Here is a 26,834-nt window from a genome sequence, read left to right on the forward strand (position 1 = left end):
CGTAAATCCAATCTCGGCCTCTGTATCCACATGGCCTCCTTCCCTCTCTGTGTCTCTTCTTCCCTTTTTCTAAGGGCACCAGTCACCCTGGACTACACCCACCTACTCCAGTTTGTCCTCATCTTTAATAACATTTTCAAAAGCCCTATTTTGAATGAGTCACATTCATGGTACTAAAGATTAGGACCAGAACATATCTTTTTTTGGGGGGGACACAATTTAGCTCATAAGAGGGGACAATTCAGGAGGGATGGAAATGCAACTCCCTCTGTCCCAATAAGTATCAGAGCAATGGCTTTCAAACTTTTTGACCATGATCTCCTACAAGAAACATATTTTCCATTACAATCCAGTACCTTACAAAAGTTTTATAAGCCATTACCAACCTTTACTATTTGTGATACTTTTTACCCTACCCTACCTTGCTCTGCCCTGCCCTGCCTTACCCTACCCTGTCCTGTCCTGTCCTGTCCTGTCCTGTCCTACCCTGTCCTGTCCTGTCCTGTCCTACCCTACCCTGTCCTACCCTGTCCTGTCCTGTCCTGTCCTGTCCTGTCCTGTCCTGTCCTATCCTATTCTATACTATCCAATTGCTCATGAATTTCTCAGCCCTCTAATGGATGGCAAATAATTTAAAAATTACTGAGGAAAGGTAACACAGTATGTGTGGCAGGAAAAAGTTACAATCAAATCTTATTTTAAATGCGTCTAGGCAACTCTTTCTTTAGAACACCAAGGTAAATTCTTCCATACCTCAAGTTAATCAACTCAGTGTGCATTTATGAATAGCAAGACTTCTGCTTTTGAGTTTACCTCAAAGTATGGCCTGCTGGCCAAATCCAGCCCACTGCTCAGGGCTAGTGAGTTACGAATGGTTTTAACTAAATAAAATAAAATAAAATGAGAATAAAAGAAAAGAAAAGAAAAATAAAGGGAGCAGATGTGGTTCAGTGGTTGAGCACTGGCTTCCCACGTACAAGGCCCTGGGTTTGATCCCTGGTACCTCCTAAAAACAAAAACAAACAAACAAGCAAGCAAGCAAATGGGAAAAAAAAAAAAACAATTTGGGGGAGCCCGTGTAGCTCGGTGGTTGAGCGCTGCCTTCCCACATACAAGGTCCCAGGTTCATTCCCTGGCCCTGATACCTCAAAAGAAAAAAAATGGTGATTGCTTAAAAAAAAAAAAAAAGAATAATTTCATGACATGTGAAAATTATATGAAATTCAAATTTCAGTGTCTATATTTATTGGATTTCAGCCACACACATTTATTTACATACTGTCCATAGCTGCTTTTGTGCTACAATGGCAGAATGAGACCATATGGCCTTGCAAAGCCTAAAATATTTACTCTCTGGCCCTTTACAGAAAGTTTGCTGACCACTGGCTTAAAGTATGGTATTTCTTATGCTGGGGATGGGGTAACCTCCAAAGAAACGGTTTGCTGGGTGGGGACTTTAAATGGCCGGCTGAAAAAGGATGTTTTCATCCTTCATCCAAGCTTGGGAATCTAAGTCTTTTCTTTGGCCAGCAGGAGCTCCTGGCCACGGTGTGATGCACTTAATCAAATGACCGAATGGGTGAGCAGTCATCCAACAGCTGCCCCGTGAGCCCCGACAGGCTCTCCTGCCCTGTGTGGCCTAATTTAGGGGTGCTGGAACTTGGGCAGTGGCTCAGAGTTCACAACTAGAAACGTCTTTGCCATTTAACCCTTTTCTTTCCTTTCTTGTGATAACATTTTTCACTACTCTTTTGCTTTTTCTTTTTTTTTAAGGCTAATAGAACCTCCAGATCTTTTTTTTTTTTTTCCAAACAAATTGTGTGGCAAAGTAACTTTTTAAAACTATTAAGAATGTCTTTTTTTCTTGATCCTTTTTTTTTTTTTAAGCCCCACTCCTCCCTTCTTGGAACTCCCACCACTCCTGATTAAACAGCTTGACTGTTCTGTGCTGCTGTCTCAGGGGAGGGAAGGTGAGTGGGCAGGGATGCTAGAGAGCAAGTCTGTTCCCTAGACTGAATGGTCTCCAGGCTGGAGGGGTTGGGGAGACAGAGAGGGAAGCAATGTGCAAAGAAACCAAGAGGGCAGCAAGGCCTGGAGTCCAGCACACAGGCCATCTCAGCAGGAGCCCACACAAGGGACAGTGTCCAAGGCCCCCTGCACCCCTTCAGCCTTCATCAAGCAAGTAAGTGCCTTCGAGGACCACTGGCTGGCCTTCCTTCCCCTTTGGCAGGAATTCCCTTCAAAGCAGCCAGCATGTCACGAGGTGACACCCCCGAGCCTCCAGCCCTGGCTCTGCCCCATCTGACCTGCCCTAGCAATCCCTGCCTCTGCAGCTTTCCTGGGTCTGAATTCACCCAAGTATCAGAGAGAGGGGCCTGGGCGTTGAGTGAACCAGAGCCAACCTGAGGTTTGTTCCTGAGCTAGGACAGACATGGCCCAGGTTTCCACACCTCCCATCACCAGATTGTGACTGGGAAGGCCAGGCTGGTTGGAAACCCTCAGGGTGTGTTGTTCCTGTGCACTCACACAGGTTTGTGTCTGTGAATGTGTGTGGTGTCATTTGGTGGAGGGTGGGAATGAATGATTCGGAGCTCAGCAGCTTGGCAGACATCGGGAGGGGGCAGACACCCCTCCCAGCTCCACACAAACGTGTGCCCTAGGTCCTGTGCTGAGCGAGTGGTCCCTGCCCTCTACTCAAGTGCCCAGCTTGCTGTGCTGGAAGAGGCTGGGCCGGATGCCAGCCCCTTCCCTCTCGCTCTGTCGCATGCCAGGTCGGCCACTCCGACTTCAGGAGGAAGCCCCTGCTTTTTCTGCTCCATCCTCATGTTTGGTTCTCCCTATGAAGGCCCCACAATGGAAGAAGGAGTCAAGGAGGAGAGGATGAGTTTCCTTGTCTTCTTCCCACACTTCTGGCCCTTAGCCCTGGCCCCGGCACCCATGGTAACTTTTTCTAATTGGAGTAGTGGAGAGAGTATTTCTCCAGCCTCCCTGTTGTGAACGGATGATGGACCGGCATCCTCCCCTCTCTCCTGCCAGGGTTTAAAAGCCTGACCTGCATTTCATAGAAGTCAGCCCTGACGGGCTTGCGCTCAATTATAGTAGATTGCCTGATCTCATTTATTTTCTCCTGTATACTTGAAGTTAGGACAGCTTTAATTTGAAATGGAAATTTATGCAAACACTATGTAAATTAGGTCATTCCCAGATTAACTGGGGGGAAAAAAATCTGGTGGCTTTAGCAGGCGCCATCTGTTCCTCCTCATTCTTTCCATATCTGCACCCCGCCCCACTCCCTTTCCCAATCAACTTTGAAACTTGTTTTCCTGTGCCTGAGAAAAGAGATCTTTCAAGGGGAGGAAACAAATCACCCGTTAGTTTTCTAGGCGGGCCTTTCAAGTCCATTGTGTTCTGGGAAGAGGCTCAGGTGAGGGGACAGAGGTTTAGGGGTTATCTCCAGGCTGAGGCCTTTCCGGCAAGGAGGGAGCTGCTGCGCCGGCCGCGGTTGTTCAGAGTTGACGGAGGGAAGGAGGGAAGGAGGGTGGGTGGGAGGGAGCTGCCACGCCCCACATGTGGGCCACAGCCCCCTCTTTAACCGCCCTCCTCCCGGCCTCTGCTTCCTGCATAATTCTTCCTCTACTCCTTCTCTTTGCCTTGGCTTGGAGCCTTCCAAAGGCACCCAGAAGCCCTCTTACTCCCTCTTGTGGCAGCTACAGTAGAATGGTTTGGGAGTTTCTGAGCCTGTGTAGGAGGCGGGGTCGGGGGTTGGGGCCCTGGACTGGCAGCAAAGGGCGCAGTGCCCTGGCAGGGCCTCTCTACCCCACCCCGATGGCAGCCCACTCCTGCTTCGAGGCACTGACAGCTTCCCTGCGGCTCCGTAGCTGGAGGAGTCTTCCACTCGGGAACCCTTTAGCCCATGCATGTGCGGAAGCAGGAGGCTCCTGGCTCCTTTGCTCAGGAACACCTTCTTGAAAAGGGTAAAAGGAAGAAGCCTGCTCAGCAGATTCGCGAGCTCCTCTGCTTTTTTCTGATGTGTAATCCATTTCTATACTTCCTTGACATTCTCTGTTTTTCCACTGAAGCTTGGCCCAGTCACGTGTTGCTTCTTTATTAAGTATAGCTCCAACTTCAAAAAACACGGAAAAGTACCTGGAGCTTACTTAAAGATAAGATGAGTGAGTTACATAGCACATCACTTAGAAAGGCCCTGGATTTGAAGGTCACATTGTCTGATAACCATTCCATGAAAGATTAATTATTGTCGCCAATTATTTACTCCCTACTTCTATAAAGGATTATTAGAAGTCCCCACCCCATTTACATTAGGCTTGGCAACGTGACTTGATTTAGTCAATGAAATGTGAGTGAAGGTGACAAATGCCACACCTGAGCAGAAGCTTTAAGAGTCATTGCTCTTTTCCCTCTGCCCGGAGAACAGCATGTGCTGCACTCTAGATGCTGAAATGAGATGACTCATGGAGCAGAGCCATAGTTAACCCATGGCAAATAAGTACCTTAAACAATAAATACTTTGGTTGCTGTTAGCTATTGAGACTTGGGGGTTGCTTGTTACTGCTGCAAAACTTAGAGAAAGGTGACTAATATACCCTCTATAATCTCCATTAACCTCTGGCCTTGTGTGGCAGTTTGATATTGTTTATGAATTCCAAAAATAGAGATTGGATTATGTTTGTGAACTGGTCTGTTCCTCTGGGCATATTAGATTATATTGGATACAGAGGTTTCACTTTTAGTTGATTAAATAATGATTAAGGCTTTGATTGGGCCACATCAGTAGGATGTTGAGTCCCTGAAACTGCACCACAGAGAGGGGAGGTTGGAGTTTTGATCCTGGAGCCTGGGAAGTAAAAACACAGAGAAGCAGTTATGTGAGAAAGAAGAGAAGGCTCCCTTAGACACAGCAGAGCCCTTGGGGAGACAGACAGAGCCGTTAGCCTGATAATCTACACATGACCTTGTGGAGAAAGCAGAGTAGCTGAGCCAGAGCCTAAATGAGCCCCAGAGGAACCCAGGAGGGCTGCACCCTTGCAGACATTGCAGCCATCTTGCTCCAACACGTGCAACAGACTTTGGTGAGAGAAGTAATTTACTCGTTATGGCCTGGTAACTGTGGGCTTCTCCCCCAAAATAAATACCTGTTATAAAAACCAACCAATTTCTGGTATTGTGCATCAGCACCCCTTTGGCTGACTAATATACCTAGTCACCCCAAAATTAAAAAAAAAAAACAACTTTAACGTAGTCATCTGATATTTTCTCAATTTCAGGTCAAAAGAGAATAAAAGTGTTTTCATTAAAATTTGTGTTATCTTGATTTGTAATATATCTATATAAGCTACACTTGCAGATGTGGCTTCAAAACAAGACCTCTAAGCAGAGGGAAGAGCCAGTGCAAAGGCCCTGAGGCAGGAATGTAAGGAGCCTAGCGTGGCTGGGTCAGAGTAAGCAAGTGGGGGAGTGGTAACAAATGAGGTCAGAGCATTATGGAGGGTGGGACAGGTATGACGGGACTTGGCGTTGCCCCAGAAAAGAGGCTGTTTCAGTTCAGAAACACAAGGTGGCACCATGGCATTCTTTACGTTGACCACATATACCCGTGGTACAGGAGCAGAAGACAGTCCTCTCACCCAGACGTCTCCGCCAGGAAATCCAAGTCCAGAGGCTCTAAGCAAATCATAAACCATAGACTCTTAGAACGGGAACAACTTCTGAGAGCTCTCAATCCAGGAGATTGCAAAGTGGGTCCAAGACGCCTATGGAGTAGATGCCAGCACTCTGGGAATTCCCTGATTTGCAAAACCAACTTTTCACGAGAGTCACCTAAACTTTCACTCAAGGAGTCTATGGCCCAAGGGTAAAGAACCTCTGACTCCAAACCAGTCCCCCAACCAGTTGCCAAGGAGTGGCCCTGCTCCAGGCCACTTGGGCCAAATCGCCATTTTTACCAGGTGTCCTGGAGCCCTGGATCTGTGAGGACTGTGCGGTCTCGGTCTCGGTAGAGGAACCCAAAGAGTGCCCTGAACCACTGGGCCTGAGGACACTGGGCCACACTTCAGAAACTGGAGCTTTTGTGAGGGGCCTGCAAACTCACACGCACACTCGCCACTGTCTTTAGACTGAATAACGTACCTTGCACATCCGTGCACTGTTGTCTTTCAAAGGTGCCTCGATGCTCCTGGGATAAGTAAAACATTGTGTCATTTAATATGGTTACTGAATTCACAGTCGCTTTTGATCATTGCATTGTTTCTCGGCCCCCGGAGGCTCACTATAAGTCTAATATAGTGGAGGGGGTGTCTGTGAAATAGTTTAAGCTGAAACAGGAAACTTTATATGCAAAATGGTTGGAACCACGGCGTGTGGGGAGAGACGGGGAGGCCACGGTAAAGGCGTAGCCTCATAGCCGACAGGTGAAGAGGGGGCAGGTGTGTGGACAGGAAGCCGCGGCTGGCAGCAGGCCAAGCATGAATGCAGACGTGAGACCCCAGCCTGTGGGGCTGCTCAAGTTCAAGTGCAGGAGGAGCCCTCATCCGGCTCCTCTGAAGAGGAAAGATGCAAAGGTTTAATTTGGTGTCTTCTAAAAAAAAATAAGTCCTGGCTACTACTCTATTTGGTATTGTTATTTTAAAATACCCATTATATACCGCATTCACCAGTGTCACCTCGCTCATGCCCGCCACTCCATCAGTCTGACATCCCCCTCCCTCCCCGCAGAGAGCTGGGCTTACAGAACCCCCACTTCAACCCGAGGTGAGGAGACCTGCAGGTGGACGGTGCCCCTGGGACCCTTTAAAAACTAAACTGCAGGCAGGAAGAAGAGGCTGAGGATTTGTGTTCCTTTAAAGGCCTCCTCTAGCTTTTCTTCCTTTCACGGCCTAAGAACATTCTCCAGACATGGGCTCAGAGGCCGGCGCTATTGAATATTTATCAAGTGCCTCCTGGCAGCCGTGGGAGTCTGAGAACAGGAAAATCAGGCCCAGGCGGTGTCGTTGCAGCCTGCCTGGGTGCTGGCCAGATTTCACAAGAATCAAGCTGCCCAGTTTACCCCGCAGAGTCACACCCGGCCCCGCCCTCACAGGAGGCGGGTGTGGACCTGGCACTAGCAGGGAGCCGGCTTCTCTTTGCTCCCTTCATGCTGACTTCCACTGCTAGTCCAGGCCCACTGTGGCTCTATTGTCTGCGGTGGCCTGGGCTGACCAGCCCAGCATGGAGCCCTGCCCTGGGAGGAGCAGGCTAACACGGCATCACAAAGCCCTGCTTTGTGACCCTGACAGCAGGGTTTGTCACTAGCTGTGAGATGGTCCCTGGCAGATCCAGGCATGTGGTGAGCAGGCAGCTCTGTTGCTGATCACAGCGTTTTGAATTGGATGGTGCATTCCAGGCTGCCAAAACTGCCCAGCATGCCTTGCCTCTACCTGCACGTGGATCCCGGTGGCCTCAGGCCACTGGTGACCTCTGTCCTGCCCCAGAGCAGGCATGGAGGGAAGCACAGGAGCAGCAGTTTGTGCCCAGTGCCCTCCATCTGGAGCTGCTGCCCTGGGGGCTAGTGTCAAGGGCTGTAGCCCATGGTTGTGCAGCTTTACAGGAACAGTAGCCTGAGGCTGTGCAGGGCCCCTAAGGGGGGGTCCTCCTGGCATCGGGGAGCATGGAATGTTCAGAGCCTGCCCATCCCTGCCAGGGGGCATAGGTTCCTGAAGAACAGTGGGCAGCCTCCCAGCAGGTGGGCTATCTGACTAGAAGAAATGAGTGAATATCCCTTTGACCTTGGGCTAGGGAAGAATTCCTTAAACAAGACACACAGAAGCACAAACCATGAAATAAAAGATTAAGAATTTCAACTACATCATTTTTAAGGACCTCAGGTCATTTCAGGTATCTTAAAACAATGAAAGAGGCAAGCCACAAAATGGAAAAAGATGTGTGCAACTCATCGTGTCAAAGGATTAGAATCACAATGATACCAAGACTAACGGTACTGTTTTCCCCAGACTGGGGGTCTGTAGCACACAGGGAGGGTCCTTTCCATGTCCCTTCCCTGCCCAGAAGCTGCCCCAGGGAAGAAACAGATCATCTGTGCATGTGTGTATCTAGGTGTGCTTGTGTGTGTGCAAAATATCTTGCCAAAGGTCAATGTATGGGATTGAACAACAACTCTCACCACTTCCTGGCCCATAGTGGGATGAACACCAAGGCAACGCCAAAGGAATGAGTTCCAGTCCTCCCAATTATAAACTGTGACCTTGGGCAAGTTGCTCCACCTCTCTGGGCCTTTGTAAACTGTGGCTAAGAACTCCTTCCCTCCTGCCTCCTGACTCCTCACAGCTCCTGAGTGAGCTGTGGATGCTCACTCACTGTTTTTGCCATGACTGAAACCTGGGTAGTCCCACCAGAAAGAATCACCCTGAGGCTTGTTTCGAGTTAGGTCAATCGAGAGTTAAAATTCCCAGGCACCAGAACACCCCCTATGGAGAAAAGCCTTCCAGTCTGTTCCAGAAACATTATTCTGTAAGAAAACCAAAGCTTAATGTGTTCCATTAAAGGTTTCTGTGGTGATGCGCCCCAGCACATCCCAGCCGCCCCCAACAGGTGAGAAGCCGGGCGGCCGGAGGAGCTGGGCGGGCTTCAGAGAGCACCTGTGCTCGGGCTGGGTTGCGCGGAGGCCCTTCCAGCCGGGCTGCTTTAAACAGGGCTGCGCTGCACACGCCACCCCTGTCGCAGAACAGCCGCGGCATACGGCCTCGCCCCAAGACAAGGGTGGCACCCAGCAGAGGTGCCATTTGCCCACCACAGCGACAGATGTGACAGTAAAACCAACAAGGCCCCGCTCCGACAGGCCCAACTGGTTTCTCACCCTCTCTTCAGAAGGAGGTGATCAAGGATTCCAGTTGCTTAGAAAAAGGGAACGCTCGTTGCCTGGGCCACCTCCTGCTTGCCATATGTTACTCCATTTAACCTTCCCATCAGCTCTGTGAAGAATTGGCCGTATTTTATATCCGAGGAAGCTGAGCCTTAGAGAGGGTGGGACATTTATCTAGGCCTCACAGCTGTGAAGCCAGGATTGGACCCCAGGTTTGTTGGACCCCAAATCCTAGGCTCTGACAGGGCTCATTATCTACCAGTCAAGAAATACTTTGCAGTGCTTGTTAGGTCCCCCAAACTGTTGGGGAATATGAATATGAAATGCACAGAAGACAAGGACTGGGCCTCAGGGGGGTCAGGGGCAAACCTCAAGCCCACGAGAAAAGAGAAACGCGCGGTGTTTTACGGGGCTCGCTTAACTTTAAGTCCAGAAGGAGTCTGAGGTGGGGCCGCGAGGATGGCAAGGGGCTGGCAGGGCTCAGGACAGGAGGGGCAGCCCGTCTGAGTCACCCTCAGCAGGCCAGAGGGCCCGCGTGAACCCTGGGGTGCTGTGAACCCACGATTCGCGCACACGCATTGAACCCGGTTAGGGGTTCAGTCAAGACTTCAGCTCCCAAACCTGGGCTCGTTCTCCTCCCGCCACACTGGAGCGGAGCCTTGAAGAGGCGGGGTGGGGTGTGAGCAGGGGTGGGGAGGGTGGCGGGGGTGGGGTGTGAGCGGGCGTGGGGGGCGGCAGAGTGAGGGGCAGCCCTGAGGGAGCAGAGCGGGGGTGCTCCCCTCTCCCTCCTGGCCGGGGCTGACCTGCCCTTGCCAGGCCCACAGGGCAGGGTGAGCAGCTGCTTCTACTCTCCCTGTAGCCTCTGTTCTGGGAAGCAGGCCAGAATTCACAGCCTTTCTGCTCCTTTCCCTTTTTGTAAGAGAAAACTGCTTGTTAGGCGAACTGGAGGGTGAGGAGGAGGTGAGGCCTCTTGGGAGGCCCCTTTTCCCTGGGTTGGCCATTTGGGGTCTCCCTCCCTCTACAGCAGGCCCCCTCCCTGCAGTCTCGACCCCCAGCGGCTCTGTCCCCAAGGGCAAGCTGCTCGTTGTCAGCCTGACAGCTCCAGTGGGTACAGGGCTTGGGGCAGGGTGTCCTGAACCCCCTGAGATGGGTGTGGTCTAACAGCGACTTAGAGACGACTTTACCTTAGTCGTCCTGCAGCAAGGGGGCAAGCCTTCACTCACTGCCCCCAGACCCCTTCCCCTGCCTGTAGGGTCTGCGGTTTCCATTTGAGAGCCAGGGTCCCGGGATGAGAGGGGTTCCTTTGCAGAATGATGGGCGGCACGTCTGCTCCCTCCTCTGGAGGCTTCTCCCCACCTCAGAGTGCCCCGTGCAGCCAGCAAATCGTTCCATGCAACACACCCCAACATTTGTTTCCAAGGCTCTTGCTTTCTTAAGTGATTTTCTACGACTGTTTCCCTGGAGGCTTTTATCTAAACAAGCTCTTCTTCCAGGCAAACAGGAGGGAAGATGTATTCACTGTCCTCGGAAATTAGGAAGCATGAAATGACACAGGCTCTGGGCGGGGGGCTGGGGTGCTGCTGCGCAGCCTGGAGCCTGGGGAGGCCAGCAGCGCATTGCAGCTTCCAGGCGCCCTGGTGCACCTCGGAGGGGCTGGCAAGTGACCTGGCCTGAGCCGTGGACGCCTCCTCACGCCTTTTCGGCGGGCTGGTGGCTCTGCCAACACTTCCTCTGGGCCGTGCAGACACCGTCTTCACTCGTTAATGAATTGGCTCCTAACTCCTGTTAGCCTGGTCCCCTCAGGAGAATTAAGCAGTGTGTGAGGAATGCCAGGGCGGCTCTGCGCTTCCTCACTTTTCAGGAATTCCCGGTTGGCTCCAGATTTCTGCAAGTCACCCCTGCACCCTGGTGTCATCTTAAGCGTTTTTATTTTTTTAAAATAATTTATTTGCTTTCACCTGTGGTAAAATACATATAATGGAAAAACTCATTTTAAGCATTTTAAGTGGACAACTTTTTGACGTTAAGTACATTGACAATACTGTGTGACTTTCACCTCTATCTACTTCCAGACTATTTTCATCACCCCAGACCAAAACTCATCTTATCTTATAACTTCCCATTCCCCCCTCTTCACCTGTGATTCTGGATTGATGTTAATTTTGCCTCAAGACCTATGATTATTTTTATACAATAAAGTTATAAGAGGACAGTGGAATTCCATTCTGTCATTTAAAAGACTTTCAGACCTCATGGAGATTTTTCATCATATCACCTTTTTAGACAATAGATACAGCAAGGTCTGAGCTAGGAGATCTGGTCAGACATACCTGATCTCTAAGGGGCAGTGGGCTGGAATCAAGAGTCAGATGTATTTGAGAGCAAATCCTGGTTTTGCTGTGTGCTTTGGGCAAGTTAATTAACCTCTCTGCACTTGTTTCCTCATCTGGCAAAGAGGAATAAAAACACCTATCTCACTGTGCCACTGTGAGAATTAAATAAGGAAACAATGTAACTCCTCAAATAGTGCCTGGCCCATAACAAGTGCTTGAAAGTATAAAATCTCTTTCTCATCTACAATCTGGGATGCCTGAGAAGAAGTCTAGCATTAAGAAATGTACTGGTGGAGCTTCCTAGGAGATCAGAAATGTTTGGGGCAGTTAGAAGGGAAATGGACTCTATGAGAATGTCGTGTCATCATCAGGAATTGGGGATGTAAAAAGCTCTTTAGCAGAAATTAGATGATTGCCTCTTTCAGTTGAGTCCTAGTGAAGTCTGCTCTACAGCATGGATTTGATTATGCAGAAATGAAAATATTTTCCACTTGTAATATAGGAAAACCATCTCTTTAATTATAGGTTGCTCAATGCCATTCTCCAGTTACATGGAGCTCATCCTTCATTCTGATTCCATCTCCTTTCCCAGCCCTGGTTCTTAGGATGGATAGGAGTCTTCAGTAAGTACATGAAAATAACTGCTCAAGATCACCAGTATGTCTTCTCCATATTCCCTTGATCTTCAATAAAATAGATACAATTGTGGTAATACAATGCTGCTTGGGTCACTGGGAGTTGACTTCCTGTCCCGTGCTCCTTAAACCTTCCAACCCCCCAGGCAGAGACCAGCTGCAAGTGGAAGGCTTTGTCCAAAAGGTCTTCCTTTAATAATACCCATCCATATACACAAAACACAGGCTTCCCTGGAATTGTCAAAAAATCCTCAGCCTCTCCTTCCTGCCCGCAGTTTGATTTTTAAAGGGTCCCGGGTGGGTACCGTCTACCCTGCAGGTCTGCCCACCTCAGGTCAAAGCGGGGGTTCTCCTTAGCCAGCTCTCTAGGGGGAGGGAGAGGGAAGTCAGACTGCTAGAGTGGCAGGCATGAGAGCGGTGACACTGGTGAATGTGGTATATAATTGGTATTTTGAAATACCAATACCAAACAGAGTAGTAGCCCTACATCCTGCTTCTCCTTTGAGGTTCTGAGAACCATAGGACTAAGGCACTGCCATAGTGACCCTGGTGCCAGCAACAGATCACTTGCCACTGGATTCATGTCAAACAATGCTTACAGGGATGATGGCCTTTCCCAGAGTTTTGCAAATAATATTATGCCAAAATTTTGCCCTGATAGGACATCCTCCCCATAGTATGCCCCCATTTCCCCTGAACTCCCTGAGCCATTCACCTAGATGTCCAAGCAGCCACCTCGTGACCCCTCGCCCACCTGCACCCCACATCCAGTCAGCCACCAGGTCCTGTCGATTCTACATCCTTGAGAGCTTTAACATTCACCTGTTTCTCTCCAACCCTAATGCCCTACGTCCCTTCTAATAGCCTCTTCCTAGTTTATGCACCAACCTCCTACCTGGTCTTCCATCCTCCTGTGGTCTGTCAATTCCCCACAACTCCCTTGTCCTACAATGCAAGTCATCAATACTTTAAAGGATCTCCAAAGCTTCTAGGATTATCCCAATCCCAGCATGTCTTATAAATCTCTATCCTGACAGCCCCATTCTTCCTTCTGGGCACTAAGAAGTAGGGATATAGCAGTGAACAAAACAAAGTCTCTGCTCTAATGAAATTTGCAATCTTGTAGGGAGATACAGCCAATAAATAAATATATGAAATGACATAGGGTATACATAAGTGTTAAGGAATGAAAAGCAAGATAAGGGGGCAGAGAATGACAGAAGGATACTATGATAGCTAGGATGATCAGAGAAGGCCACTTTAATGAGGTCATATTTGAACAGAAGCCTGAAGGAAGAGGTTGCTGGCTATTCTCCACCCCAAGTGTATGCCATAGTCATTTAGATCTCCCGGCACTTCCTGGAACAGGCTCTGCTCCCTCTGGCCTCTGGGCCTTTGCATAAACAGCTTCCTCTAACTGCAAAGGCTCCCTGCTGTCAACTACTGCGAAGGGTCTGAGATATTACCTTGCTTGCAAGTTAATGCATTAGCCTGCTACAATTTCATGGATGTTGATGGAAGGCATGAGACTTTTGAGTAAGAGAAGGACAGTTGATTACTCCCAACAACAGCAGTAGCTAGAGTATCAGCATTTTTGCATTGGTTTTCCAATCTCCAATTTCCACGAGGCAATGGGAAAAGTACCCCAAAACATCGGCATATGCAGTGGGTCACATTTCAGGGGAGAACCCAAATTTTTCATAAAGGACAGTAAGCATGCCAGCCCTTTGCTCTGGAGGGAAACACAGTTTCTATCTTCCAAAGCTGTTCATTATACAACTAGCCTTCAAAAAATAGTCCAGAACAAAGAGCAGGCAGTGCCTTGATTGTAAGACATGCAGAAATGTCAGGGACCCAAGGAAAAGTCTCCTGATAAGTACTATTTCCTGCTCATTCTCTACTCATCCTTTATTCCTGAGCTAATCCATCACATTTTCTAGGTCATCTTCTCTGATCCTCTAAGACTGGGCACAAGTGAGTCTCCTGTGCATTCCCATGGTGCATGAAGCTTCTCCATAGCAGCATTTGTGTAATTGCATTGTTGCCTCAGGGTCTCTCTCACCAGACTGTGAAACCCTCAGGGAAGGAGTTTGCTTTTGTAACTTCAGTGCCTGGCACATGGTAGGCTCTTAATAAATATATAAACAGATAGTGATGTAAAGGAATCATGGTACAGTTGTTGAAGGAAAACGCCCACTTCTTGAAAGCAACAGCTGCCAGACGATGCAATGCTACCATTTGGTAAGATTGATGAGATCTCATTAATAGAGTAAACTGTTGTGAAAGGAATTGGAACCACAAAATAGTTGAGAAAAGGGGACTTGGAATTGATCACAACATGTATGGAGCTTTTAATTCCAGCTAGACCTTGATACCAGGCGATGGAAACCTGACAGTTGGTTGTGCTCATATGCTCCCGCGGAGGCACACACAAAGGCTTACAGAAGCCCACAGGTGGACAGCAGGAGGCTGTTGAGGCTAAATCTTGACAGATGGGCAGGAATTCATCAGAAGGACTTAAATATTATTCATGAAAATTGTACTGCGTAGAAGAGACTGATAAGTGCATTTATAAGGCAAGAGTCCCTGAAGTTTCACATTTACAAAAAACGGTGTGTTCAGGGGTGGGGGAGAGGGTGGGAGCAAGAACAGAGGAAGGAGGAAAGGATGTGAAATCCTGTACAGTTGAGCCCAGGTTAGGTGCCCAGACAAGGTGAAATTTCTTCCAGGCACTGCCTGAGAAATGAATGGGGCTGGGAGTGCCGGGTCATGCTCCGTAAGGTGGCGTTGGCTGTGATACTCAGCATCCTGGAACAAAACGAATGACAGAACAAATCTTTAGCACCTTTACCACAGCCAGAGTCCACTCTGGTGAGAACATACCCTGAATTCCACCAGGCCTGCTTGTCACGCCCAGATGGCAGGATTTCAGAGCCAGCGCTGCCACAGCCTCCTGCCCGCTTCCAAGGCAGTTTACTAAACCCTCGGGCCAGTAGTAGCCGTCACTGCTTCCGCAAGTCAGGAGGAGCCTGGCACATTCATTCCAACCCCAACACACAGCGCCTGCTCTGCCCCGCAGCTGGCTTCCGCCTGTTGAGAGCACCAAGCTCTGCCGGGGTGTGGCTGAAGCCAGCCCCAGACCTATCAAGTGAGCAAGACCTCAGAGACCATGCTCTCCAATTCCTTTACCTGGCAGGTGAAATAATGGGATACTGGAGGCCCTGGCAGGTGTGTGTGTGTGTGTGTGTGTCCCTGACCAGGCGGATGTACTCTTTCCTAGATGAGCTGTCTCCTTTCCCCAGTCCAGTGGTTTCTTACCTCTTTCTAGCTTCACCCCAGGCTGGGTTAGGGGTTTTTCCTCTGAGGTCCCTAACACCCACTGCTGATGCCTGTCCTAGCCCCAGCCGTTCACCTTGTAAGCCTCCCTTAACTTGTTTCCTCCTAGCTAGACTGTGAGCTCCCTGAGAGGAGAACTGTACTTTTTTTTAATTTGGCACATAGGAAGAGCTCAGTACTTACTGTATGAGTGATGAAATGGATGAAATCTATAGGCTGGGCAGCAATGGCCAGCTCTATTTTGAGTGGTTGCTTCTTAAATACATACTGTGGGTGGGTTCAGCTGGACCCAACATCAAAAAAAAAAAGAGGTTTGTCTTAATATAAAACGTAATGTTTGACATGAGCTGACAAGTTAAAAAACCTCATCTTTCCGTTCCACATCTTTGAGTAGGATTGGAGGATTGTGCCATGTTGATTCCAGCTCCCCCTTACTTCCTGCCTTCTCCCCTCCCTCCCCCGATACGCAGTCCTGCCCTCCTAGACACGTGTACCCCAGTGTGAGCCCCAGGCCTTGGAGAGAAAGGGCTGAGCAGATGAGTCTTTCCCTCTCGACCTCTGTCTCCCTCTCGCTCTCAGGTCTCTGCCAGGCTGTCCATTTTGCCTCGATTCTGTAGCAGCTGCTTTGGTTAAGAATGGGGAAGGAGGAATGAAGAAGCTTGGGCCTAGAGGGAGGGAGGGAAGGAGGGAGGGGACCCGGACAAGCACGAGCCCAGCCTCCTGGGAAACACTTGCCTTGTGCAGCTACCAGAGCAGTTAGAGCCACTGGCTTTTCTACCCCTTAGGAAATAGCTTTCCCAGGGAAGCAGGAGAACGGAGAGGAGGAGAAGGAACGGGTGCCCCCCACCCCCACCGCCATGTTGCTAGTCCTGCCCCATAACTTTCCTCTCTGAGAACAGGCGCCCTGGGCCCTGATGTGGTAAGTTCTACAGGAAACAGGAAACACGGTTTAGCAGACATCCCCTTTATAGCTGAGTAGCCCTGCTTTAGCAGAAACATGCCAGAATGAAGTTTTGCCTTCTGAATAAACACCAGATTCCACCAGAGAGCTCTTGGCCCAGGAGACCCTCAGTAATAAGTGGTGGGAGGCCACGGATATCTTGACGCCATGTATAGTTCTTCTGGCCTCTTAAGATGAACTTTCCAGGCATTAAAAAGCAAAAGTACTTCAAGTTCCCTTCCTGAGCTTCCAGGAATTAATGCTGGTTTGGAGTTTCACTCCACAAAAGTTGGCCCTCCCATGCTCACCCAACCGGCAGACGTGTGAAAGTTCTGTTAGAAAGGATCAGCCCTACCCTGCTCCGGGCCTGGGGAAGGCAAGGTGTTCACGAGTCAGGCCAGAGGTAAACGCACAGCAGGGGGTGAAAGGGAGCTTTCATCTTCGGCCCCTGACAGACACGCGCTCTGGCCCAGGGCCCAAACTTCTTATCCTTGAAAAACACATTTTACAGATTGCTGGCAAAAACAGTCAACCGAGAGTAAGCTGCCAGACCTAACTATTTTAAATCTTCCTCCTACTCCTCTTGAAAAAAAAATGAGATAAAGTTTCCCTGGTACGCCCCTTCCCTCGTCTTCCCTGAAAGACAATGAGAGGAAAGCTGGGAGCACCGTGTGAAACTTCAGGCCCGAGGGGTAGGTGTGCCCACACTTCAGAAGCGTTTTCCATTTCTAATACCAGTCCTTCAAGTCGCAGATGCCTGAAGACAGTTCAGGATTTACCGATCGTTACAGAGAAACCCAAGGGCAGAGGCGAGGTTGATTATGCAGGAATAAAGATGAAATGCTTTTGAAATGATAATGTGAAGTAATAGGGAAAAGTATTTGTTTCATGGGTACCATGTTAGAGAACCTCGATAGTATAAAGCCAAGCCTAGACGTATATTTTACCCACTCTACACTGACTATATAATTAATATTTCAGTGACTGGCAAATTTCAGTTTTTGCCATAAAATTTTTCTAGAAACTGCTACATAAATTGGATCATCACAAAACAGGTTTCTGCAGAGTGGGTTATATTTTTACCATGAGAACAATATTATAAGCTTGGAGTTTCATTCCTGATTAGGGATTTGACATCAAATATATCAGATATGATTTTATGATTTCTGTCAGAATTGCAAAAATAAAATAACTCTCTAAACTCTGTGATCATTATAAACAGTAAAGCCACACTCCCAGTACTCTAAAGTGGATGTAAATATACTGTATGCATTCCAGTGGTCCGCTGTTACTACCATCTCACCTGTTGACTCTTGCTTGACTGTTGACAAAGTCTTTCATGAATTTTATATCATTACACTAAACCTGAGGCAGGGAAGGCAGGTATTGGTACCTGAGTTGAAAGGATGAGGAAACTGAGGTTCACACGTGAACAGTTAGTTAGAACCACAGCATCAACTTACTCTTTTGAGTGTTAAGCCCAGTGACTCTCCACTCTCCACTGTCCATACAGTCCATCGCTAAAGTACTGCCCGTGAGATGGTGGACATTGTGTATTTGCTTGCTTAGCATCTAAGGGGAGGGAGCTTTAAATGCCAATAAAGTATAACTTCCAAAACTACTTTTGCTGCTTTTTCTGTTTTTATGTGGAAATTGAGGGCTACAAAGTATAAAGTTTTAATAATGAGTCAAACAGAAGAAAAGTGCAAAACATATTGCATTATAAATTTGATGTAAAACAAGCTGACACACTTACAATAAACTTTTACTTTGCAATACTCTCATTTTCCCCCCTAGAATTTAAATGAGCCTTTTGGAACCAGGTTTTAAAAATGAACGAGGGAATCGGACTTGGCCCAATGGATAGGGCGTCTGCCTATCACATGGGAGGTCCACGGTTCAAATCCCGGGCCTCCCTGACCTGTGTGGAGCTGGCCCACATGCAGTGCTGATGCGCGCAAGGAGTGCCCTGCCATGCAGGGGTGTCCCCCGCATAGGGGAACCCCACGCTCAAAGAGTGCGCCCCATAAGAAGAGCCGTCCAGCGCGAAAGAAAGTGCAGCCTGCCCAGGAATGGTGCTGCACACACAGAGAGCTGACACAACAAGATGACGCAACAAAAAGAAACACAGATTCCCGGTGCCGCTGATAAGGATAGAAGTGGTCACAGAAGAACACACAGCGAATGGACACAGAACAGACAATGGGGGGGAGGGGAGGTGGTAGGGGAGAGAAATAAATAAAAAATACATCTTTAAAAAAATAAACTAAAAACTGTCCCTAAGGAATCTTAAACTGAAACCTTTTTTCATTTCTTTCCTAAAGTTCCCTGCCAAGGTTTTCAAAATCATTCCCTTGACCTTACACAGTTTGTTGACAAGAACTGCAGCAATTCTCACTTCATTGGAAAGCCATAGAAGCATGTTCCAGGTCATTAACTGAGATTTTTTAAAGAAGGGTTGCTTGCTGCATTTGGGTAGTGGGATTAAGGAAAATGTCTTTTTCAGTTTACACAGACTTTTTTTTTTAATGGACCTCCAGCACACAGAAATGCAAGCAATAAAAATCCTTGACTCATGACACACTATCATCATTTGTCCATATATGGCCTTACTTTCTTTGATAAGGAACACCTGGTGAAGCCATGCCCAACAAAGAAGTAGAATATCACCTCTGTTGAAACTTCCCCACCTTATCCCAACTCTCTGCCTCTCTGACATAGGTTACTCCTTTTCTAAATTTGACATATGTAATTCCCTTGCTTTTTAAAAATGCATATTACCATATACATATCCTGTATAATTGGATTTTGCTTGGGTAATAAAAGAAGCATCTCATTTTAGTCTTCTGTAGCCTGTTCATTCCATTCAACATTGTTGCTGAGACTTAACCGTGTGGTTGGTAAAGTTGTAGTTTATTAATTTTCACCTCTGTATTATAGTCCATTGTGTGACTCTGCCACAATTTACTTGTATTTTCTCCTGCCTATAGATGTTTGGGTTGTTTCCATTTTTTTCTAATACAAGCTGTACTGCTATGAACATTCTTTTCCCTACTTCATGGTAGATAGTAAATGGTGTTAATCTTTCTCTTGGGTGTATACTAGATGTGGAGTGACTGGGTCTTAAAGCATGTAAAACTTTATAAGACGAGAAATTATTTTACATAGGGCTGCAGTAACTTACACTCCTGCCAGCAAAGTGATCCCATAGATTCACAGTCCCTTGAAACTTGGTATTGGCAGACTTCTTACTTTCTGGTAATAGGTGTATAATGTTATCTCTGTGTGGTTGAGCTGTGCTTCAAGTTTATTAGCTGTATGTATATCATCTTCCGTGAAATGTCAGTTTGGATCTTTTTGAAGTTTTCTATTTGGTGGGTTTTCTTTTTCTTATTTGTATATAATATTTTTTTTATATTCTGTATATTAATTCTTTGAGTTATATTAATAACTACTTCTCCCAGTTGTAATTTTTCTTTTCTTTTTTTTTAGAAGTATCTTTTATTACATTTTTAATGATTAATTTTAATGTCTCTGAATTTATGAATGTCTCCTTTATGGTTAGCTTATTTTTGTGTCTTGTTTAGGAAATTCTTCTTATCCTCAGGTCACAAAGATATTTACTTATGTTTTAGCCTAAAGTTTTTGAGTTTGCTTTCTACACCCAAATTCTTAACGCAAGTTTGCTTTTGTATTTGGTGTAAAGAAAAATCTGTTTTTATCTTTCCCTATGGATAACCAGTTTTTCAGCCCCATTTGTTACACAATCTTTCCTTTCCCCATGAGTGGTTCTGATTCTGTGTTCTCTAGTATATCCATTAGTCAGTTTATCCATTCCTACACCAACTCCAACCAATCTTAATTACTATAACTTTATTATGAATCATTACACCTGTTAGGATAATTTTCTCCTCAATGTTTCTCTTTTTCAAAATTATCTTGACTATTCTTGGCCTTTTGCCCCTCTATATGTTAGAATCAACTTCTCAAGTTCTATAAAAAACTGTTGAGGTTTTGATTGTAATTGGTTGCATTGTATCTATAGATCAAGTTGGAAAAAACTGATGTTTATGATAGACTTTCTGTCCATAAAGATTGGATATTTCTCCATTTAGACCTTCTTCAATGTTTTTTGCCTGCCATGTTTTTATTTTTAGGATTTTTCTATAAATGGATCTTGCACAGCTTTTCCTTGATTTTCTTCTAGAACTTTATAGATGTGATACTGTAAATGGTATGTATTTTTAAATTAGGCTTTTTTTTTTTTTTTTTTTGAGGTAACAACCTCTGAGCCACATCAGCTTCCCTGAGTTGGTTTTTTTTCATTTGTTTTGCTTGTTGTTGTTGTTTTCAGAAGGCACTGGGAATCAAACCTAGGTCTTCTCATGTGGGAGGTGGGCACACCTTGAACCACACATGTTCCCTAAATTATGCTTTCTAATTGTGTCTGATACATAGAAATGAAAATGAAATTTTTTATAATGAACTTATTAAAATCTATTTTGTCTGGAAATTTGCTTCTAGATTCTTTGGGGATTTCTGTGTAAACAATCATATCATTTGCAAATAATGACAATTTTATTTCCTCCTTTTCAAGCTGTATGGGTTTAAATTTCTTTTTCTTGACTTGTGTTCCACAGGATCTCTACAAAATTCTGAAGTGAAATAATGAGAGCAGGCATCTTCATTTTGTTCCTGATTTTCAAAGAAAAACTTCCAATGTTTTTCTATTTAGAAAGACGTTTGTTATAGGAGTTTTATTTAAAATTGGATTTTAATGAGACTTTTGAAGTCCTACACAACATTCTGTTTTAATTCCAATGGTCAGAACTTAGCCACAAAGCCATACTTAGCTGAAATGGCAGCTGTAAACATAGTCTTACAATTGGGTGGCAATGGGCAAATGGCGTTCTGCTAATTTGAGATAGAAAAGGAGAATGGCTATTTGGTCTGTAATGAGTAGTCTCTGTCACGTCTCGGGCACTTAGTTTAATCATATGGATGTCGTACAAGATATAAAGATGTATTAGGGCTTTTCACGAAATTATAAAAACAAGTAATAGCATGCAAAAGTTGCAAGGGAGCTTCCTTAATCTGCATATCAACTTTCTCATCTCAGAGCTCTATTCTGGGTCAGGCTCCAGACATCCCACTTGGCTGAAAGAGAAGGGTAGAAACCACATCCCTGAGTATTTCTGTTAGGTTAGATTGCAAGAGTGGGATTACCAGGATCAAGGGTATGACAGTTTTCATTGAAGGATGAAAATTGAAGTTCTAACCAGTATATTGCTTGCCTTCCACATGTCCTCATACTCTGAAGGTCTTTTACTAGCCCAGGAAGCTAAGACCTTCTACATTCACTTCCTCAAGGTCAGTTGTTTCCAGAGAAATTTGGGGGAATAGAATGAGTTGATGCTTAGGTACTGAGTTCCAAAATATACTGTTGCAATTCTTGATAGAGAAAAAAAGGCTTTTGAGTTATAAGATTCTGGATCTTTTGAGCACACTGGTCCTAGGTCCTGGCATTAAAATTAATTAGCTATAAAAACTAAATCAGAATAAGATTCCTGGGCTGAGAGAGAGGAGAATAGAGACAGTTGGATACTCTTGGGAGTCTCAGGAGGAAGCCAAGAGCTCAGGTTGACCACCTTGGGGAGGACGTGGGGGTGAGAAATGATAGAGCTCTAGACAGGATCTGAAGGCAGAGAGCTCCTGCGTGTGCTCCCTGGGGGGAGCAGTGGGACAGAAATGCCATTACAGTCTATGTGGGCAGAGGGATTTAAGATACTTCTCCAATCTCTCATGGCCTCTGAGTGGCAGAGGGAACATCCTGAATAAACTGGTGGGGAAGAGACTGAAAGCAGTGGGCACACCTGAAGGGGTCCGAGGTGGAGTTGAGGAAGCCCTCGATCCCAGGACCAATTGCTGGCCCCAGGGACACCTCAGTGTATTTGGTGTGGGTGCATGGTGGTGGCTGTAGCCTCAACCAAGACCAGATGGCGGACAAAGCTATCAGGGATTGATAGCACCATTCAGAGTGTGATGAAATGTAAGCTCCCCTGTATCTGAATGCCACCTTGGGAAGGAGGAGGTGGAAATAAAACAATCGACTAGACTGAGTTTATCATGAAATGACTGAACTTACCAGGAAATCATATATATATATACATACTTTTTTTTGGTTTCTTTTTTGGTTTTTGTTCCCTTTTCTTTTTAATTTTTTCTTTATTATTTTTTCCTAAGTTTATATTAACACAGTCTCAAAATGGAAATTATGATGATTTATCAACAGGAAGTTACAGCTGAGTGTACAGTGAAAAAATATTTTACCTTCTGTATTTTCAAGACTCTAAGTATAGGAAAGCGGACTTGGCCCATTGGTTAGGGCCTTCGTCTACCACATGGGAGGTCCGTGGTTCAAATCCTGGACCTCCTTGACCAGTATGGAGCTGGCCCATGCGCAGTGCTGATGCGCGCACAAGGAGTGCCCTGCTACGCAGGGGTGCTCCCCGCATAGGGGAGCCCCACGCGCAAGGAGTGTGCCTCATAAGGAGAACCACCCAGCGGGAAAGAAAGTGCAGCAGGAATGGAGCCGTACACATGGAGAGCTGATGCAGCAAGATGATGCAACAAAAAGAAACATGGATTTCCGTTCCACTGATAAGGATAGAAGTGGACAAAAAGAACACACAGCAAATGGACACAGAGAACAGACAACTGGGGTGGGGGTGGGAAGGGGGTGGTGGGAAGGGGAGAGAAATAAATTAAAAATAAATCTTTAAAAAAAAAAGACTCTAAGTATATGTTGCCAAATTGCCTAACAGACTATGGGTTCTTTACTTGCATTTATCATATTTGTAATCCCTTGCAACTAGCAGAATGCCTAGCACAGCACCTAGCAGATATTTAATAGTTGTTGAATTAAGTTGTTTTACAGAAAGGTTATTAGACATTTTTGTTTCTACGTTGAATGTTATACATTTACTTATTTAGTCTTTTTTTTTTTATAATTATTTTCACCTGTTTCCACTTTTTTTTTTTTTAAGATTTATTTATTTAGTTAGTTTCCCCCCCTCCCCTGGTTGTCTGTTCTTGGTGTCTATTTGCTGCGTCTTGTTTCTTTGTCCGCTTCTGTTGTTGTCAGCGGCACCGGAAGTGTGGGCGGCGCCATTCCTAGGCAGGCTGCTCTTTCTTTTCACGCTGGGCGGCTTTCCTCATGGGCGCACTCCTTGCGCGTGGGGCTCCCCCACGCGGGGGACACCCTTGCGTGCATCAGCACTGCGCATGGCCAGCTCCACACGGGTCAAGGAGGCCCAGGGTTTGAACCGCGGACCTCCCATATGGTAGACGGACGCCCTAACCACTGGGCCAAAGTCCGTTTCCCTATTTAGTCTTATTTATCATTTATTTTGGTGCATAACATAAGAATCTAACTTGCTTTTCCCTTAAATATCCAATTTTCTCAATACCAGTCATTGACTGATATATCCATTAACCACTGATTTCTAACATTTTGCTTTACATAAGTCATTTATATGTGAGTCTATTTCAGGCCTAGCATTGTACCAATCTTCCATAACAAACTGCTCAGTTAAGGCATTTAATAGGAATAATTACTCCTCTACTCAAAACCTTGCAAAAGCTCTTCATTTCATTAAGACTACAAGTCCAAGTCCTTCTAATGGTCTTCAGTGCTCCAAAATGTAATCACCCAATACAATGACTGTGCCACAATGATGGAAGAGATTGTTGATGTGGAAGGAGTGGGGTGGAGTGGGGTGTGGGGTATATGGGAACCTCTTATATTTTTTATTGTAACATTTTTTGTAATCTATGTATCTTTTTTAAAAAAAGGCGATTACAAAAAAAAAAAAGACCCTATATGACCTGGACTCCAATGCAGGTCTTTGACTTCATCCCTTCCTTCTCCCCACCCGCCCCCACCCCTGTGGGTTCCATTGGTCTGGCCACACTAGCTTCCTTGCCATTCCTACTTATGATTTTGAAGTGTGGCAGTATAGTTACACCGGAACTACGTTCCCAAAATTCCCCTCTCTTCCCTTTGGCAATGGCCTCAAGAGAACTTGGTGTGAGATTTGGAGGGCGGCAGTGAAGCATCAGCTAGGACTTTCTGAAGGCTGGTAGGGGGTGCCAGGTGCTGCTGCCGCCTCAGGTGTGTTGTTGCTGACCTGCCGGTTTATTTTGTTGATGTGGGGTGGCCGCCAGGCTTGTAGCTCCTTCGGCTCTGCCACATCTCCATCATCTTCTCTGAGTTCTGAGATGGGCATGTACAGCTCTGTGGTGAGGGGCACCCATGCAGTTGAGGTGGGAGACAGACAGGGGTGGGCTTCAGTCAGGCTCCGTCGAGTCATTTGTTTCCTCATTTCAGGTTTGTCCATTTCATGTTCAACTATCCTTGCCAACTGCTGGTCTGCTGACTGACCCTGACTTCAGATCTACCACCAAAGGCAGAGGTGACCTTCAAGAGCTCCAGTGACTACATCAATCCCTTATTCCACATACATGATAGTTGTTCTGCTTTCCTGGTTAAACTGATACATTTACACAACAGGAGACAAGGCTCTGCCTCAACACCTCAGCCCTGGCTATTCCCTCTGCCTAAAGGCACTTCTGGATAACCTCTAGTCAGCACCCTCACTTCCTTAAGTGTTCGCTCCACCTTTCCCAAGAGGTCTGCCTTTGACTGTCTACTTATAATGTCAATTTCTCTTTTACTAATCTCCCTGGCTCTCCTGAACCTGCTTTCCCTCCTTTCTTTTGTTCCTGCCACAAAATAATACATAATTTTTTTCAAACACATTGCATACTTTTTTTTATTTACTGAAATTATGTTTATCTTTTGTTTTCGATTGCTTCCCCTGGAATTTAAGTGCCTTTGTCTGTTTTGTTCACAGATGTATGCCAAGTGCCTCCCACAAAGTAGATACTTTATAAATACTCATTGAATATAAGAATGTTATAGAATTTTGAAATATTTCTATATTTTTTTAATGATATGGGGGCATAAAAATTTACCCTTTACTAAAATAAAAGCAAAACCAAAAAAAGCCCACACTCATATGATTGACTGAACAAATCAATAAAGACTCTTTTTCTCTCTGTTTCTAGCTTGTCTTCTAATCTTCCCAGGCAGGTAGCATAATTGTTTGGATGCCTTCCTCCTAGAGACAGAAGGCCAAAACCTCAAACACAAAGTAAGTGCTTTTCCTTTTATCTCCAATGGAAATTACAATGTGTGCAATTTTGGGGGGAGAAATGATTGTGATGTTTTATACCTGAGGGCTAAATTCAACCTGTAAAGAAAGGAACCATATGTGTGTATTTGTAGGTGTAGAAGGCAGAACTAATTTTCTGATTCAAGGGCGGTCAGAGCATAACACTGTGACTCAACCCTAACTCAGCCCCAGGGACAAAGGGGCTTTGGTAGTGAAGGAGAAGGGAGAGAATAGGGGCAGGAAGGCAACAGGAAGACAGGTAGTACCTTGCCTTGAACCAGGCAATGGGTATACAAAGGAACTGGATGATGTATGTGATGAGTTAGAGGGTGTTAGGCAGTAAACAAGGAGGTATGTTGAGAAGAGCCATAGAGGTAGGCACTGTCTCCATTCATAACTGTCATCTACAAATCTCACTTGGCATGTTATCCTGTATTTTTACTTAATCCCCTCCCCCTCATTTAAATGATTTTATTATGTAATGTATGATACATACCAAAGAGATTATGCAAAATCTTTGATTATGAAGTATAATAATAAACTAAACACACACTAACCCACCACCTAATTTATGAACTAGAATACTTCCAGATCCTCTGAAGCTCTCATGGGCTCCTCCTAGACCCCCAAATCCCCTATCTTCTCCCATGGTCTATTTTTAAAATTTGAAAGTTTTACCTTTCACATTTAGGTTTTTATTCTATCTGAAAGTGATTTTCATAACTATGATATGAGGAAGAAATCCAAAATTTTTTTTGCATATAGATAACCAGTTGCCCCAGCATCAATGATTAGAGTCCATACTTTTGCCACACATTAATTTATCCAAATATTACTTCAACAAATACATACTGAGTACCTACTATTTGACAGACACTATTCTAGTCACTGAGTCAGCAATCTCACCTATGCCATGTCAAATTTACATATATGCATAGGTTTCTTTCTTGAATATCTTTTATTCCATTGGTTAACTTTCCTGTCCTTCACAATCACACCACATTAATTACAGTAGCTTATAGTAAGTGTTAATATTAAGTAGGAGAAATCCTTCTATTACTTTCTCTAGGAGTGTCTTGGTCATTTGGCTGCTTTTGCTCTTACATAGTAATTTTAGAATCAGCTTGTCAAATTTTTCCAAAAACCTTTTGAAATTTTGGTTGGAATTCTATTGAATCTATATATCAGACAGGGGAGTTTTGTGGGTTTTTTTTGCCTTTTTAAAATTTTATTTTATTTATTCATTTTTAAAAAAATATTACATTAAAAAAATATGAGGTCCCCATTCACCCCCACTGCCCCCACCCCACCACTCCCCCCACAGTAACAACACTCTCCCCCATCATCATGACACATCCATTGCATCTGGTGAGTACATCTCTGGGCATCGCTGCACCCCATGGCCTGTGGTCCACACCATAGCCCACACTCTCCCACGTTCCATCCAGTGGGCCATGGGAGGACATACAATGTCCGTCA

The sequence above is a fragment of the Dasypus novemcinctus genome, chromosome 5 (assembly GCF_030445035.2).
Source record: "Dasypus novemcinctus isolate mDasNov1 chromosome 5, mDasNov1.1.hap2, whole genome shotgun sequence".
NCBI classification, from domain to species: Eukaryota; Metazoa; Chordata; class Mammalia; order Cingulata; family Dasypodidae; genus Dasypus; species Dasypus novemcinctus.